A 16,449-nucleotide genomic window follows, 5' to 3' on the forward strand; every position below is an offset into this window, starting at 1 on the left:
GACGCCGACGTGTGGCTTCACGTCGTCGAGTCCAAGTTTCCCCTCCTCACGGGAGACTGCCCTGATGAGGCCAAGGCTCGTTTCGCCGCACAGCAACTTCGCGGCCCTGCTCGGACTTGGTGGGACCACTTCCGTGCTATGCTCCCCGCTGATCAGGAAGTATCTTGGGAGTAATTCAAGACTGCCTTCAGAGGACACCACATCCCAGCTGACTTTCTTGATCGGAAGTTGAATGAATTTCTGGCCCTTAATCAAGGAACCCGCACGGTACTGCAGTATGCGCAAGCCTTCAACGACTTATGCTAGTAAGCAGGGTATCATGCTGATTCTGATGAAAAGAAGAGAGATCGCTTCCGCAGGGGTCTCAACACCAAGCTGCGGGAACGACTCAACATCCGGGTTGATAGCTTCAATGAGTTGGTCAACATGGCCATCTCCCAGGAGGATTGCATTGTTGCTCACCGAGCAGAGAAGAAGAGAAAGGCACCAATGGCAGCACCATCCGCTCAGGCTCAGAGGTTCCGGATTGTTTCTCACAATCAGAGCAGGGGTTTTCAGCAGCAGGCAGGCAGATGGGTGATCAGGCCACCTCAGCAGCAGCAGCCGGCACCCAACCGCTATCCAGCTCCCGCCCCAAGGAACAATCAGCCTCCGCAGCAGCAGCAGTTCCGTCAGGGCAATGGGAACAAGTGTTTCACTTGTGGCAATGTGGGCCACTATGCCAAGAATTGTCCCAGGAACCAGCAGAGGCAGATGCCAGCACCAAATCAAGACAAGGGAAGAAAGCAGAAGGTGCAAGTCAGGCAAGGGAAGCTCAACTTCACTACTCTGGAGGAAGTACCTAAAGGAGCTCCTATCATGACCGGTATCTTTTGAGTTTATAATCAATCTGCTTTAATTCTGTTTGATTCTGGTGCATCTCATAGTTTCATTAGCCAAAAGTTCAGTGCTAGATGTAAACTGCCATTCTCTCACTCAAAAGGGTCATTCATGATAGTCACACCTGGAGGTAAAATTGCAACTAATCAATTAAACCAAAGTGTGCCTATTCAACTGGGAAGCCACATTGTCAAAACCACTCTTCTTGTGTTGGGATTGGGAAATGTGGACATTATTCTAGGAGCAAATTGGATGACCTGGCACCAAGTTGTGCTTGATGTAGCCAGCCGCACCGTGGAAGTTAATTCTCTGTTCTGCGGGAACTTCACCTTAATTCTGCCCAGTCAAGGTTCTACTCAGTCATGTGCTTTCTCTATGACGGAGTTACCTCTGAAGAAGATCCCAGTGGTCTGTGAGTATGCAGATGTCTTCCCTGACGAATTGCCAGGAATGCCACCAGACCGGGATATTGAATTCGCCATCGAGTTGCAACCGGGAACAGCCCCAATTTCCAAGAGGCCCTACCGAATGCCACCCGCTGAGTTGGCAGAATTGAAGAAGCAATTGCAAGAGTTGCTGGATAAGGGATTTATATGCCCAAGCACTTCGCCTTGGGGATGTCCAGCACTGTTTGTGAAGAAGAAGGATGAAAGCTTGAGGCTGTGTATAGATTACCGTCCTCTTAATGCGGTAACTATCAAGAACAAGTATCCTTTGCCTCGTATTGATGTTCTTTTTGACCAGTTGGTCGGGGCCAAGGTATTTTCCAAGATAGACCTTCGCTCTGGCTACCATCAGATCAAGATACGAGCAAGCGATATTCCGAAGACGACATTCTCAACCAGATATGGGCTATATGAATTTTTGGTGATGTCATTCGGGCTGACAAATGCACCAGCATATTTCATGTATCTGATGAATTCTGTTTTCATGCCGGATTTGGACAAGTTCGTAGTGGTTTTCATTGATGATATTCTGGTGTACTCAAAGAACGAAGAAGAACATGTCGGGCATTTGCATGTAGTGCTTCAACGTCTGCGAGAGCACCACCTTTATGCCAAGTTATCCAAGTGTGATTTTTGGCTAAAGGAAATCAAATTCTTGGGTCACACTATCTCTCAGGCTGGAATAGTTGTTGATCCTGATAAAGTGCAAGAGGTGATGAACTGGAAGCCACCAACAACTGTCCGTCAGATTCGGAGTTTTCTGGGATTAACTGGTTATTACCAAAGATTTATTCCGGATTTCTCTCGAATTGCGAAGCCTATAACTGAGTTACTGAAGAAAGAAGCCAAATTTGTTTGGAGTCAGAAGTGCGAAGATGCCTTTCATGCATTGAGGCAGCATCTGACCACAGCACCAGTATTGGCACAACCCGACAACAGCAAGCCTTTTGATGTATATTGCGATGCCTCTGGCACCGGGCTAGGTTGTGTCTTGATGCAAGACAACCGAGTCATTGCTTATGCCTCAAGAGCACTCAGGCCTCATGAGCAAAGCTATCCCACACATGACCTCGAGTTGGCAGCAGTGGTTCATGCATTAAAAATGTGGAGGCACTATCTAATGGGAACCCACTGCAACATCTTCACTGATCATAAGAGCCTTAAGTACATTTTTACTCAGGCTGATCTCAACATGAGGCAGAGAAGATGGCTAGAGCTGATCAAGGATTATGACCTGGAGGTACATTATCACCCAGGAAAAGCTAATATGGTAGCAGATGCCTTGAGTCGGAAGATGCAATGCAATTGTATTCTGATGGATTCTCGCATTAACACCTTGTGTGATGAGTTGAGCAAGATGCAAATTGAAGTAATTCCTTCTGGTTCCTTGTCTCATATTTCTGTTGAGCCAGCTTTGCAAGACCAGATTATCATGGCCCAGCTCAGTGACAAGGGAGTGCAAATTATCAAGAAGAATCTCCATCAGAAGGTTGAGAAGTATAATTGTTTCCGCCAAGATGAAAAGGGTGTGTTATGGTTCAAAAGCAGATTGGTAATTCCTAAAGACTAGGACCTCAAGAGGAAAATCTTGGATGAGGCTCATCTCTCCAAATTCTCTATGCATCCGGGAAGCACCAAGATGTACCATGACCTAAAGCCTTTGTACTGGTGGACCAGAATGAAGAGGGAGATAGCCTAGTATGTATCAGAATGTGACACCTGTCAGAGGATAAAGGCAAGCTACTTGAAGTTAGCTGGAGCTTTGCAACCCCTGTCCATACCTTCGTGGAAGTGGGATGACATCAGCATGGATTTCATTGTGGGTCTGCCCAACACCTCTCGTCATCATGATTCAATTTGGGTTATTGTGGACCGATTGACGAAAGTGGCACATTTTCTTCCTGTGCACACCACTCATAAGGCTCAGAAGTATGCAGAATTGTATATTGACCGGATCGTGTGTTTGCACGGATTACCTCGGACCATTGTTTCTGACCGAGGAGCCCAATTTGTTGCCACATTTTGGGAACAATTGCAAGTGTCTTTGGGAACCAAGCTAATCAGGAGTTCAGCTTACCACCCACAGACTGATGGTCAGACGGAAAGGGTAAACCAAATCCTGGAGGATATGCTGAGAGCTTGTGCAATCGATTGTGGCAGAAACTAGGATAAGCACCTCTCCTTGGCAGAGTTTGCTTATAACAATAGTTATCAATCCAGCCTAAGGATGGCACCCTTTGAAGCTCTCTATGGAAGAAGGTGCAGGACACCACTCAATTGGTCTCAACCTAGAGAAAGAGAAGTTTTTGGACCTGACTTAGTGACTGAAGCCGAAAGGAAGGTCAAACTAATCAGGAAGAATCTAGAAGCTGCTCAGGCCAGGCAGAAGAGTTACCATGATAGAAGAAGGAAACCTCTCCAGTTCTAGGTGGGAAGTTTTGTATACCTCAAGGTATCACCCACCAAGGGAGTGCAGAGGTTTGGGATCAAAGGCAAGCTAGCCCCTCGTTACATTGGACCTTAAGAGATCATAGAAGCATGTGGACCTGTGGCATACAAGCTGAAGTTACCTTCAAAGATGTCTGCCATTCACAGTGTATTCCATGTATCTCAGCTGAAGAAGTGTGTTCGATTGCCGACCGAGATCATAGCAGAGCCAGAATTGGAGATAGAGCCAGATCTATCGTACCAAGAGTACCCCTCCAATATCCTGGATTGCAAAGAAAGATCAACTCGGGCTAAATCGATCAAGATGTACAAGGTCCAGTGGAGTAATCACTCAGAGGAGGAAGCTACTTGGGAAACCGAGGAATTCTTGAGATCCAACTTCCCCAATTGCCTATCTAAGGAAGCTGGTACGTAATCACCCCCAACCCCTCCTCCTGCCCTTCGAATCTAATTTCCAAAAATATGATCTTAATTCAGAATGAAGTAACTATGAAGTAAAACTTAAAAAGGGCTTCCTTCTGAAGTTGCATAGAGAATGACATTCGAAGAGCAGTTTTACCCTAATAATAACAATAATCACCCAATTCCTATAAGTCTCACCCTTCCCTTCACCCTAGGAGGACTCTGGTCCGAATCTCGGGACGAGATTCCTTTAAGGGGGGAAGGCTGTGACACCCTAGTGTCACCTAGGGTTTCTCTTATAAATGCCAAACCTAGGACCATCATTTTATGTGAACCAAAGTAAGCATGAGCATCAAATTAACTTAAGAACAAAGAATTCACCAAGCATATACTTAAAAGTATCATGATCAAAACAAATGGGTCTTTCAAAAAGGTAAGAATGTTGTAACCCTAATAAAAACCCTAAGTGAGCCCCATGAGCAAAATTCAAGAAAATAAAGAAAAGGGTATGAAAAATTTAAAATTATGACTTGAGCCAATTATACAAATTGAAGTATATTTAATAATAAACAAGAAAGGTTGAGAAAGCTTGTCCAAAATAACTCAAATAAAACCCCAAATCAAGCTTCTCATGTGGGGACTTAATGGGAATTCTGAATTTCAGAATTCTGAAATTCAGACCTTGAGCCAAAGATCAAGGATGTTCACCTTGATCCCTAACTTGAATCCTAATGGCCCCATTGACAAAAATGTGCCTAATTAACCCCTCTGTCATGTGCCAGGAGATGGCATTGGGACGCGTGCCTCGGACACGTCAAACCAGGGATTTTCTCCCTGTGTGTGGCAGTGAGACAAACAGGATTTCTCCCCTCTCTATCTCCTAATCCAGTCAGCGAAACTTGCTAGCCTCCACACACAAACGACAAAGGGACCTGAGAGGAAGAGATCTTTCAACAGGATCGTGGCCTTAATCTCAAAGATTTGGGCCCAATCCGCGTTTGAACTTGACCTCTCTCTGCGTTGCCTCACTGGCGTTCGCCGCGCACGCCCCGAGCGCATGTCAGAGCCCCGCCCTCGGCCATGCTCGCCCGCGCCTATAAAGCCTCCCCAGGTGCGCCCCACTTCACCCCGCGCTCACCTTCACCGGCCAGCTACCTCTCCTTAGCTCCGGCGAGCTCAATTCCGCCCGCCATTGCCGCCAGAGCTTCGGCCACCGTGGCCAGCCCACTCCAGCCACCCCCAAGTCGAGCCAGTGCTTCGGCTAGCTCCGCCAGTGGCCCGTGAAGCTTGCCAAGCCCTCGGACCAGGCCGGACTTCACCGGAGGCCCGAGATCGACCTCACCGGACTTCGGTCTTTCGCCGCCGCGCGTGGACAGAGCTAACCGTTGAGTCTCCTTCCAATTCCTTGCACGCATATCTTCTCTGGCATCCCGTGAACCTCTCTGACCCATCCAATTGAACTATCTCGCCGTGAGCAGGCCGGACTCCTCGCCGCCGACGAGCATCCCCGCCTGCGCACGTGGACCGACCGACTCCAGCCATCCCCGACGGCGACCCGCACACCATTGTGATCCCCGAGACCTCCCCTACGTCCTCGACCACTTCACCGGAGCCATCTCGCCGCCGGTAAGCCCCTCCGCCCTTTCTTCCGCCGCGGTTACTGTTTAAGTTAGGAGAAGGACCTCGGGTTAGGATTTGAAGAACCCGAGGGGTTTTCTGTAACGTCAGTGACCCATGTGAATAGTAGCCTAGGGACTGATCCGCGAAGAAAACTTAAAAACCCGCCAGGGACCCCAGTGCAAAGTGGTTTTCCATTTAATCAATTCTGTTAATCTTTTTAAAATGACCAGAGAACTTAGAAAACCCATAACTTGATGAATTCTTAATAAAAAGTTGTCAAATTAATTTTGCTATATCCTGAATATTATGAACTGTCATTTAAAAATGGTAAACTCTATGCTTTCTGTTCTAAATTTTAGAGTTTAAAATTAAAAACAGAAACTGACCAAACCTTGTTTAATTAAGGAAAATTAGTTTTTCTTCTGTGCTGAACCTAAGAAAATTTGTAGATGTTCAAACCTCACTTAAGCACTGTTTAAAAATAGTAGGAACCCTAGTATTGAAGAATATAGTGTAGATTTTCATTTAAAGCTATTTTGCCCAAAACTTAGGAAAAATCAGAAAGGCATTAGAAAATAATGAACAGTGAGTGAAATTATTTTTCCTAGTTTGCTTAAGTAACAAAGAACCTAGGAAAAATAAAGAGACCATTAGTTCAGATCATTTTTATATTAGAATGCTTTATTTAGCCTTATTTGAACTGAAAATCAATTATTAGAATTACAAAACTATACCCAAAATGAATATTAAAAATCCAGTGGACTTACAACCACCAGAGCCCCACTACAAAAATAAAGAACACCTCAGCCCAACCTTTTAAGTAAGGAAAATAAATATAAAATGCTAATAAGGCATCTTACAAATAAATCATGAACAACCCCTAATAATGTGATAATGGGCAACCAAAAATTAGCTAAGTCCATAATGAGATAAACCACCAGTGAAAAATGCAAACCTATGAAAAAGAAGCAAACTCATACCTATTGCTAGTGTTTTATGAGAAAGGCCATTTAATTCAATTAATGCATACCACCCCTTCCCTTAAGCAAAAAGATGCCAAACTTCAGAATGATTGCTCTTGCGCAAAACAATAACTAAGAAAAATAAGAACTCTGTTGTTTGATATTTTTCAAATATAGTGGTAGTAGAAAGCACCTATTTGGCTAGAAACTTGAGAAAACCATAGTAAAATAACTAAAAGGTATTAATGGCTAGAAATTTGTATCAAGTCATATTGTAGCTCCTAAAATCCAGCAAAAATAAGTTTTAGAGAATTACCCACTGTTAAATAATAGTTGTAGTTCAAAGCACCCCTTCTGCCCTAGAATTTAATAATTTTGTCCAGAGAAAACTATTCACTTTCTGATCCCCAAATTTTGAGACAGAGAAACATACACCAGTACCAAGCCACTGTAGTTTTTGCAGAATTTTTAGAATTTTATAAAAGCAACTTATAGTTCAAACCCACTCCAAAGCATTTAAGAGAATAAAACAAAAGGAAAGAAGAAATAAACCTCACCCCAATAAGTCTAACTTGAGTACTTATCAACTCTCACTAAGACTTAAAAGGAATTCAGTGGAACCCCAAAGATAAACCTACCACTTACCTTAGCTAAGCTTAACCCAATTTACCAAGTATACCACCCAAGGGTCTTACATAAGTAAAGTTAACCTTGTTTAACTCAAGAAGATCATACACCTCCAAAGTGTAAATTCTAAAAGCACCTATCATATCATGCATATATCTTACGCATTGCATTCATTAGATTGTAATCTTGCCGACGGAGAGTACGTGCTCATCCCCGAGCAAGGACCTGTCCAAGAGGAGGACCAGGAGCAGGCTTCAGAGGCAGCTATTGAGGATCTCCCCGCAGCCCCAGCAATTGAAGGCAAGCCCCGGTTTTATGCATAACCGTATTATTATATGCTACTTTACTACACTTAATGCTTGTAGGATTGTAATGTGCACTTAAGTGTAGGAGTTGCTTGAAACCTCTAGTTGCATGAACTTAGGATTCCTTTTTGAGATGAATACTAGTATGCTAGGTCGAGTAGCTGCTTGCTAATCAGGATCTCGGTAGAAGTCGAGTGATTTTTCTAGCACTCGCGCGAGGACAGGAACATCTTGGTAACGGGATATATGTTAGTCTATGGACTTGGATCCAGGGAGGATGCCTTGTCCATGAGACGGGAAAAAGGAATTAAGGATCAATGTGTGGATACCTGAGTCAAGCTTTTGAACGTACTAAGCACATGCCAGGAAAAATGGTAACCGGTAAACCTAGTACCTGATTGAAGCCGGGCGCGGCCTTAATCCCTCATGCGACCTGAGACTGGGTCTCCCATGCTAGCTATGGTGGGTACAAGTGCGGTCACTGCACGGCGGCAGCCGGGGTCAGTGGAGCATTGTATGCCAAGGCGGTGAGGCCTGGACGCGAACGGGGAATCGATGGGGACGGTTGTCATGTGTGGGGTCGGAGTACCCTGACATGCCGTGTGTTTAGGTTTACCTTGCAAGGTTAAAACTCGATTCAAATCGTCTGTTCTCGCAGCTAATGAGACTGCTTGACCCGTTGTACTGCATCGAGTAAGAAGTGAAATAAGGTTACATGAGATAACTTGTTGATTGAACTATGATTGTTACCATGTATGCTTAGAAGGAGCAAATCTAGCTAAGTTAATGATGACATAATTTGAAAAGCTAAAAATTGATTTTAGAAACAGCTAGTGCTTTTGGCAAACCAAACCCCTCAGCCAAACAGCTGCATAGTATTAGCATACTCAGCCTTGCTTGTGGCAAAATTTTTGCAGGTACCATTCAGGAAATGGTTGATGGTGTGACTTGGCCTACCACCCTGCCACCGGGTTGGACGGTCGAGTGGGATGTTGCTCCGGAAGGAGAGGAGCACGAGGAATAGTGGGCTAGGCCTTGCCCATTTCCTCGATACCGACGACATCGATTATCCGCTGCACTTTATGTTGTGAACTCTTATTTGCTACTCAAAAACTCCGATCTATGTAATAATTCAGCATTTAATTTGAGGTTTCCTGTTTTATTGTAATTCTTCTGTGACTCACCTTCGAGTGAGACTGTGGAATTTGATCCTGGTTAAGTGGCTCCATCAGACTAGATCTGAGGGACTGACGGGTTATTCCGATTTAAGTGTGTTACGGCCCCTGAGGCGTGACTTAGGCATTTAAGCTGGAATAATTCGGGTGGTTCCGCCACACTCTCTCTCGGACTCGATTATATTTCTAACGCTAACCCGGCTTGTAGTTGTGATTAATTTGGTACATTTCAGTTTCGCCCTATTCACCCTCCCTCTAGGCAACTTTCAATTGGTATCGGATCCCGGTGCTTCATTAGAGCCTAACCGCTCGAAGTGATGTCGGGAGAACACGCCAAGAAAGAGATGGAGACCGGCGACAAGCCCACTACAAGCCACGGGAAGGCTTCATCGGAAGAGTCTCACAAAAAAGGGGAAGGGAAGGAGAAGAAAGCCTCCTCCCACAAGTCGCATCGGAGTGGCGACAAGAAAAAGAAGATGAGGAAGGTGGTCTACTACGAGACTGATACTTCATCACCTTCCACCTCCGGCTCCGACGCGCCCTCCATAACTTCTAAGCGCCATGAGCGCAAGAAGTTTAGTAAGATCCCCTTACGCTATCCTCGCATTCCTAAACATACGCCTTTACTTTCCGTCCCATTAGGCAAACCACCAACTTTTGATGGTGAAGATTATGCAAGGTGGAGTGATTTAATGCAATTTCATCTAAACTCACTCCACAAAAGTATATGGGACGTCGTTGAGTTTGGTGTACAGGTACCATCCGTAGGGGATGAGGATTACGATGAGGACGAGGTGGCCCAAGTCGAGCACTTCAACTCCCAAGCCACAACCATACTCCTCGCCTCTCTAAGTAGAGAGGAGTATAACAAGGTGCAAGGATTAAAAAGCGCCAAGGAAGTTTGGGTCGTGCTCAAGACCGCGCACGAGGGAGATGAACTAACCAAGATCACCAAGCGGGAGACGATCGAGGGGGAGCTCGGTCGCTTCCGGCTTCGCAAAGGAGAAGAGCCACAAGACATGTACAACCGGCTCAAAACCTTGGTGAACCAAGTGCGCAACCTTGGGAGCAAAAAGTGGGACGACCACGAGATGGTTAAGGTTATTCTTAGATCACTTATTTTCCTTAACCCTACTCAAGTTCAATTAATTCGTGGTAATCCTAGATATACACTAATGACTCCCGAGGAAGTAATCGGGAATTTTGTGAGCTTTGAGTATATGATCAAGGGCTCAAAGAAAATAAATGAGCTAGATGATCCCTCCACATCCGAAGCACAACCGGTTGCATTCAAGGCAACGAAGGAGAAGAAGGAGGAGTCTACCTCAAGTAGACCATGGTTATTAAAACGTCACTTAAACGACGTTTAAGCGTCGTTTAAGCGCTAAAACGTGTTTAGTAGTTAAAACGTCCGCACGTTTTACGAAAAGTGCGTAGAACCTCCGTTCTGGACGTTTAAACAGCGTTTAAGCGTCGGATCGCACGTTCTGGACGTTTTCTCAGGTGTATGGACGTTCTACGCGCATGTGAGTTAGTGGGCCATAATGGGCCTTTACCCAGCCGGCTCATCCATCGCGCTCCTCAGACGCCAGTTCCCAGCCGCCATCACGCAGAGCCATCGGCCGCCAGACTGAGCAAACTCCATCGCGCCAGACGAAATCGCGCCCAGACTGAGCAGACACCGTCGGCCGCCAGACGCCGTTGGCCGCCCTCCAGGTACGCTGCCGGTCAGCCCCCCTCCTCCCTCCTCCCTCTTCCCTCTTCCCTCTTCCCTCCACGTACAGGCGCGGCGCCAACCCGGTAGCGCCATTGCTCATTTGCTCCAGATCCCGGACTGGAGCACTGCAACGGCTCAGGTGAGGTACTGCTCGCCCAGGAGCAGAGAGTGAGAGAGAGCTAGCTAGAGAGATGTGTATTCTAGCTGCCTAGCTAGAGACATGGCGCGGCAATACTGAACATGGCATTCTGTGGTAATACTGAATGCCACAGACGTCATATAATGTTCATAGACATTGGCGCCATAGCTGCCCAGCCGGAATGAAGGCAGTAAGGCACTCCCCGGCCAGGAATCTCCAGCCAGTGCGCAGTGCCGCAGTGAAGTAGCCACCAGCCAGTGCTCTAGCCAATGTGTGTTGTAGGCTAAATGTACAATATGTTAATACCATTCTACTGTGTGTTGCAGGCTAATGTGTGCAGTGAATTTCAATTTCAATGGCAACAAATAGCGATGCTAATGACTTATTCTATATTTGAAATTCTATGTCAAGTCTGAAAAGACGTTTCAACGTTCGTTTAAACATTTAAACGTTGAAAAGTTGGTTCATAACGTTTTAACGTTTTACCGCTTTAATAACCATGAAGTAGACAACCAATCGACGCCTCAAAGCTCGACAATGAGGAAATGGTGCTCGTCATCAAGAGCTTCCGCCAAATCCTCAAGCAAAGGAGGGGGAAAGATTATAAGCCCCGCTCCAAGAAGGTTTGCTACAAGTGTGGTAAGCCCGGTCACTTTATTGCAAAATGTCCTATTTCTAGTGACAGTGACAGGGGCGACGACAAGAAGGGGAGAAGAAAGGAGAAGAAAAAATACTACAAGAAGAAGGGTGGTGACGCCCATATATGCCGCGAGTGGGACTCAGACGAGAGCTCCTCCGACTCCTCCTCCGACGAGGACGCCGCCAACATCGCCATCAACAAGGGCCTTCTCTTCCCCAACGTCGGCCACAAGTACCTCATGGCAAAGGACGGCAAAAAGAAGAAGGTTAAATCCAAATCCTCCACTAGATATGAGTCCTCTAGCGATGATAATGCTAGTGATGAGGAAGATAATTTGAGTACTCTTTTTGCCAACTTAAACATGCAACAAAAAGAAAAATTAAATGAACTGATTAGTGCTATCCATGAGAAGGATGATCTCTTGGACTCCCAAGAGGACTTCCTTATTAAAGAAAACAAGAAGCATGTTAACGTTAAAAATGCTTATGCTCTAGAAGTTGAAAAATGTGAGAAATTAACTAGTGAGCTAAGCACATGCCATGATGTTATCAACAACCTTAGAAATGAAAATGCTAGTTTAAATGCTAAGGTTGATTCAAATACATGTGATGTTCCAATTCCCAATCTTAAAATTGATAATGATAATTTGCTTGCTAAGATTGAAGAATTGAACATATCTCTTGCTAGCCTTAGAAATGAAAATGAAAAATTAATTGCTAAGGCTAAAGATTTTGATGTTTGCAATGCTACCATTTCCGACCTTAGAAGTAAAAATGATATATTGCATGCTAAGGTTGTAGAATTAAAATCTTGCAAACCCTCTACATCTACCGTTGAACATACTTCTATTTGCATTAGATGTAAAGATGTTGATATTGATGCTATTCATGATCATATGGTATTAATTAAGCAACAAAATGATCATATAGCAAAATTAGATGCTAAAATTGCCGAGCATGAACTTGAAAATGAAAAATTTAAATTTTCTCGTAGTATGCTTTATAGAGGGAGACACCCTGGCATTAAGGATGGCATTGGCTTCCAACAGGGAGGCAATGTCAAACTTAATGCCTCTCCTAAGAAATTGTCCAACTTTGTTAAGGGCAAGGCTCCCATGCCTCAAGATAACAAGGGTTACATTTTGTACCCTGTCGGTTACCCTGAGAGCAAAATTAGGAGAATTCATTCTAGGAAGTCTCACTCTGGCCCTAACCATGCTTTCATGTATAAGGGTGAGACATCTAGTTCTAGGCAACCAACCCATGCTAAGTTGCCTAAGAAGAAAACTCCTAGTGCATCAAATGACCATAGCATTTCATTTAAAACTTTTGATGCATCTTATGTGTTAACTAACAAATCCGGCAAGGTAGTTGCCAAATATGTTGGGGGCAAGCACAAGGGGTCCAAGACTTGTGTTTGGGTACCCAAAGTTCTTGTGTCTAATGCCAAAGGACCCAAAACCATTTGGGTACCTAAAGTCAAGAACTAAAATTGTTTTGTAGGTTTATGCATCCGGGGGCTCAAGTTGGATCATCGATAGCGGGTGCACAAACCACATGATAGGGGAGAAGAAGATGTTCTCCTCCTATGAGAAAAACCAGGATCCCCAACGAGCTATCACATTTGGGGATGGAAACCAAGGTTTGGTCAAAGGTTTGGGTAAAATAGCTATATCTCCTGACCATTCCGTTTCCAATGTTTTTCTTGTTGATTCATCAGATTACAATTTGCTTTCCGTATCTCAATTATGTCAAATGGGCTACAACTGTCTATTCACTGAAGTAGGTGTCACTGTCTTTAGAAGAAGTGATGAGTCAATAGCATTTAAGGGAGTGTTAGAGGGTCAGCTATACTTGGTAGATTTTGATAGAGCTGAACTCGACACTTGCTTAATTGCTAAGACTAACATGGGTTGGCTCTAGCACCGCCGACTAGCCCATGTTGTGATGAAGAATCTTCACAAGCTTTTAAAGGGAGAGCACATTTTAGGATTAACAAATGTTCATTTTGAGAAAGACAGGATTTGTAGCGCATGCCAAGCAGGAAAGCAAGTTGTTGCCCATCATCCACATAAGAACATCATGACGACTGACAGGCCGCTGGAACTCCTACACATGGATCTATTCGGCCCGATTGCTTATATAAGCATCGGCGGGAGTAAATACTGTCTAGTTATTGTGGATGATTATTCTCGCTTCACTTGGGTATTCTTTTTGCAGGAAAAATCTCATACCCAAGAGACATTAAAGGGGTTCTTGAGACGGGCTCAAAATGAGTTCGACTTAAGGATCAAGAAAATTAGAAGCGACAACGGGACGGAGTTCAAGAACTCTCAAATTGAAGGCTTCCTTGAGGAGGAGGGCATCAAGCATGAGTTCTCTTCTCCCTACACGCGACAACAAAATGGTGTAGTGGAGAGGAAGAATTGAACTCTATTGAACATGGCAAGAACCATGCTTGATGAGTACAAGACTTCGGATCGGTTTTGGGCCGAGGCGCTCAACACCGCCTGCTACGCCATCAACCGGTTATATCTACACCGAATCCTCAAGAAGACATCTTATGAACACCTAACCGGTAAAAAGCCCAATATTTCATATTTTAGAGTCTTTGGTAGCAAATGCTTCATACTTGTTAAAAGAGGTAGAAAATCTAAATTTGCTCCTAAGACTGTAGAAGGCTTTTTACTAGGATATGATTCAAACACAAGGGCATATAGAGTCTTTAACAAGTCCTCTGGACAAGTTGAAGTTTCTTGTGACGTTGTGTTTGATGAGACTAACGGCTCTCAAATAGAGCAAGTTGATCTTGATGAGATAAGTGATGAAGAGGCTCCGTGCATCGCGCTAAGGAACATGTCCATTGGGGATGTGTGTCCTAAGGAATCTGAAGAGCCTCCAAATGCACAAGATCAACCATCCTCCTCCACGCAAGCATCTCCACCAACTCAAAATGAGGATGAGGCTCAAGTTGATGAAGGAGAAGATCAATCAAATGAGCCACCTCAAGATAACGGCAATGATCAAGAGGGAGATGCAAATGATCAAGACAAGGAGGATGAAGAACCAAGGCCGCCACACCCAAGAGTCCACCAAGCAATCCAACGAGATCACCCCGTCGACACCATCCTCGGCGACATTCATAAGGGGGTAACCACTAGATCTCGTGTTGCACATTTTTGTGAGCATTACTCTTTTGTTTCCTCTATTGAGCCACACAGGGTAGAGGAAGCACTTCAAGATTCGGATTGGGTGGTGGCGATGCAAGAGGAGCTCAACAACTTCACGAGGAATGAGGTATGGCATTTAGTTCCACGTCCTAATCAAAATGTTGTAGGAACCAAATGGGTCTTCCGCAACAAGCAAGACGAGCATGGTGTGGTGACAAGGAACAAAGCTCGACTTGTGGCCAAAGGATACTCCCAAGTCGAAGGTTTGGATTTTGGTGAAACCTATGCACCCGTAGCTAGGCTTGAGCCAATTCGTATATTATTGGCCTATGCTACTTACCATGGCTTCAAGCTTTATCAAATGGACGTGAAGAGTGCCTTCCTCAACGGACCAATCAAGGAAGAGGTCTATGTTGAGCAACCTCCCGGCTTTGAAGATAGTGAGTACCCTAACCATGTGTATAAACTCTCTAAGGCGCTTTATGGGCTCAAGCAAGCTCCAAGAGCATGGTATGAATGCCTTAGAGATTTCCTTATCACTAATGGATTCAAAGTCGGAAAAGCCGATCCTACACTCTTTACCAAAACACTTGAAAATGATTTGTTTGTATGCCAAATTTATGTTGATGATATTATATTTGGGTCTACTAACGAATCTACATGTGAAGAGTTTAGTAGGATCATGACATAGAAATTCGAGATGTCTATGATGGGGGAGTTGAAGTACTTCTTAGGATTTCAAGTGAAGTAACTCCAAGAGGGCACCTTCCTAAGCCAAACGAAGTATACTCAAGATATTCTAAGCAAGTTTGGGATGAAGGATGCCAAACTGTAATACTCAAAATTTTATACCAAGAATAATAGAGAGAACTCCTCAATTCTATGTGCCTCATTTGCATCATGAAAAGAGCATACTCAAAATTTAAGGGATTTATCAAAACAAATGATTCTAAAATAAACAAATAAGAAAAAAAGTGCATCATATTGGAGTTATGTTTGTGCATTAATAAAATGATAAAGGTGATAAGATAATAAATACTAGAAGTTAAGTCTAACCCTAAACCAAAAATAGGGTTCTCAAAAATGAGAAGAAGAGGAGTAATACAAAGATATAAATAATTTGCTAATATTTACAAAATTTGTATTTTCATTTTACAATATGATTGGAGGATAAAAATTTGCACAAAAGTTTGAATTCAAAGTGCATATTCAAGCCAAACTTGGAAATGAAGCAAATAGGAAGGAATGATAAAAAGAAAAAGAATAAAAGAGTACTTGGGCCGACTGCCCCACTTTTGGCCCAGCAGCCAGAAACCATGCCGCGCGGCCCGGCTACTGTTGCCTTGCGCGCGCTGCTCCTCGGCCTCACGCTGACGATCGGGGCCCACACCGTCAGCCTGAACACCGCACTCCTCCACTCGTCGGTCGCGCGCGCTCGGTCTCACTGCTCCGCGGACCCCGCTGTCAGGCCCATCTCCAACACCGGGAGCTTCGGAACGAACTCGTGCGCGGACTCCGTCCGTCCTCCCCGTCAACCAACCCCGAGCATGGCGGGTCACGTCCCGGGATCTTCTCCATGCGCGATTACCCGACCATAAAGCGCGTGCACCAAAACCCTAACCCGCCTCCCAGCTTGTGCCGCGACCCAACTAATCACCAGGCGCCGCCAGAGTGGGTCAGACCGAGAGCGTTGCCGTCCTTGCTTCGGGAAAGGCGAGATTGGAGTCCTCTGGCGCGTGTGGATTGTGTGGGTGTCAACCGGAAGGTTTGGGGATCGTCGGGCCAACGGCAATTGCTCACCGTTGTTCGCTCTCGGCCGCATCCTCACCCGGTGCGTGGGCGGCTACAACCGGCAGCTAATCACCGTTAAGGTAACTCCCAATCGATCCGTTTCCTCCTTGCGGGTGCGTAGGATCTTGT

The sequence above is a fragment of the Zea mays genome, chromosome 1 (genome assembly GCF_902167145.1).
Source record: "Zea mays cultivar B73 chromosome 1, Zm-B73-REFERENCE-NAM-5.0, whole genome shotgun sequence".
Lineage (NCBI taxonomy): Eukaryota > Viridiplantae > Streptophyta > Magnoliopsida > Poales > Poaceae > Zea > Zea mays.